Raw genomic sequence first — 2,476 nt, 5'->3', positions numbered from 1 at the left:
TGGTGCCTGCACCTTTTTGTGCCTCTTCCTGTGGTTGAGCTATCTCTTCTTCAGCTATGTCCTGTATATCCTCTTCCTCTTCAACATTATCGATTTCTACCACCTCTTCAGCTGAGGCATATTCTGGTGAGCTTGGTTCCTCCTGATTCCTCTCTTGCAGTGTGGTTCCAGACCTCAGGATGATGGCATTAATGCCTCCCTTTGGATGGGGTAATGGTTGAGAAGGGATTCCAGTGGTGCTTGAAGGTTGGTTACTGGAATTTTGTGCTGAACCAAGTTGTGTCATAAAAGCTTGCAGAGTAGAGGTGAAACCATTCAGACTGGCGTTAATACTGTTCACGATGGTATTTTCCATGGCCAGTTGTCTTTTCTCAAAAGCTTGTAATAATTCTTCATTAGAAGATACAGAAGAATGAGTAAATTGAGAGGTTTGCTGCTGATTGTTCGGTGGTCCTTGGTTTTGCCTCAGGTGAGGTGCTCGGTATGGTTGATTTTGCTGCCTGTTGTTGTAATTATTCCACCTCTGATTTCCCTGATTATCTCTGCCTCCCCTATTATTGTTATCCCTCCAATTCTGGTTTGAATTGTCCTGCCATCCATGGTTATTATTTCCACTTTGATTGTACCCTTGGTTGGGGCGGTCATAGAAGTTGTGAGTGGATGCCACCATGTTGTCTTCTTGTTGGAGCTATGGGCATTCATCAGTATAATGGCTGTAATCAGCACAAATTCCGCAAATTCTTTGTGGAACTAGTTGTTGGTTTAGCTGCAGTTGAGTTTGCTGAGCTTGTTGATTTAATTGCATTTGCTTCAGCAGGTTGGTCATTTCACAGATGCTTCGATTTAGAGCAGCAGTCTCTATGCCAGAAGATACTTCTGCAACGGCCCTTGAACGGCCTTGCTTCTGTCTGTGGTTCCGAGTAGATTTAGCTAAATCACTGATCAATTGCCAAGCTTCATCAGTGGTCTTGTACTTCTTCATAGACCCATTGCTGGCACTTTCCAATGTGGTCTTATCTTGGGGCCTCATACCTTGTGTGACATAGCTGAGTAGCACGATCTTGTCAATGATGTGGTGGGGGCATGCTTCCAGAAGATTATTGAAGCGCTCCCAGTATTCAAAGAGAGTCTCATTGTCATCCTGAACAATTGTAGAGATATCCTTCCTCAGTTTATCAGTAACTTCAGATGGGAAGAATTTCTCCAGGAACTCCTTTCTGAGTGAATCCCAGTTGGATACGTTTGCTAGAGGTTGAGTGTAGTACCACTCTCTTGCTTTTCCCTCAAGAGAGAACGGAAAAGCTTTCAGTAGAATTGAAGTTTCATCAACGCCATCACGCCTGACAGTAGAACAGGTTGCCAGGAAATCTCTCAAGTGCTTGATAGGCTCTTGAGCAGGTAGGCCATGAAACTTCGGCATCAAATTTAGCAGTGCAGTCTTTATTTCAAAATCCGTAGCTACCGCTAGATGATGCACTTGAAACGGTTGCAGTGTAAAATCAGGAGCTCCTTCCTCCTGAATGGTAATTCTTCTAGCTGCCATGTTTTCTGCACGTAAAACAACCGAATCAGTAGAACGGGGGCTGGTTTCTTCCCCAGATTCACTTTCAGATCCGCCCTCAAAGCGGACTAACCTATGCTGTTATCGCCTTATTCGTGAAATTATTCTTTCAATTTCAGGATCGAATATTAGCAAGCCAACTCAATTTTTGTTTAGCTTAACTAGCTGATGAGGTGCAGAAGCTGGTGAATTAAAAATTTATTAAAATGGTTACGTTGCAGGTATAGTTCTTAACTCACCGAAAATCTGCCTATCAATTTAGAAATATGTCACTGAAAGTTTAAATTAAAATTACTTGGAGTTTTAAATCCCAGGTCGTCTCCCAATGAGTTGTAAAAAAATGTGCTGTTTTATTAATCAGATATTCCAAAAAGAGTTGAGCTAAGTTAATTGGGATTTAAATTGAGGAATTTTAAATAATAAAAATAAGAGGCCTTGACTAGGAATTGATTGGTTAGAATCTCTATCATTGATGGTGTGATTGTAAGATTAAATTATAATTAATAGTTGTTCTGTTTGGTTATCCCTTACTAGGTAAGAGAAAGTCAAACAAGTGGAAATGCCAGATCTGTTCACATGTTGCAACCCACTTAGTTCAAAGGGATTGGCGTCGGTGACAGTATAGCAATCCAACATTTAACCCAATTACAAATTTTTCTTTCAATCCTTCCAACTCAAGAGTTCCTTTTAATCAACTCCCCACCAAGTAATGAAACTACTCACGCATTGTAAATAAAGAATCCATGGCACATGAAAGGGAATTAAAAGAAGACATGATTATTGGAATGAAATTTAAATTAAAAAGAAATAATCCTTGCATTAATTAATCATAAAAAATATCTGAATGACAAAATTGAACATAACAAAGAACATGGAAGAATAAAACCAAGTTAAGAGAACAAACTAGAGTGATGA

The 2,476-nt window shown here is 39.9% G+C and overlaps 1 non-coding gene across 1 annotated transcript; it reads left to right on the top strand.

Moving 5' to 3' along the window:
- Positions 1-1,067: 1,067 nt before the first annotated feature.
- LOC127742772 (small nucleolar RNA R71) lies at positions 1,068-1,174 on the top strand. Its single transcript, XR_008004180.1, has one exon. It is a non-coding gene; the product is annotated as a small nucleolar RNA R71 (small nucleolar RNA).
- The last annotated feature ends 1,302 nt before the right edge of the window (positions 1,175-2,476 follow it).

The sequence above is a fragment of the Arachis duranensis genome, chromosome 1 (genome assembly GCF_000817695.3).
Source record: "Arachis duranensis cultivar V14167 chromosome 1, aradu.V14167.gnm2.J7QH, whole genome shotgun sequence".
In the NCBI taxonomy this organism is placed as follows: Eukaryota; Viridiplantae; Streptophyta; class Magnoliopsida; order Fabales; family Fabaceae; genus Arachis; species Arachis duranensis.
This window is presented reverse-complemented; position numbering and strand designations above follow the sequence as displayed.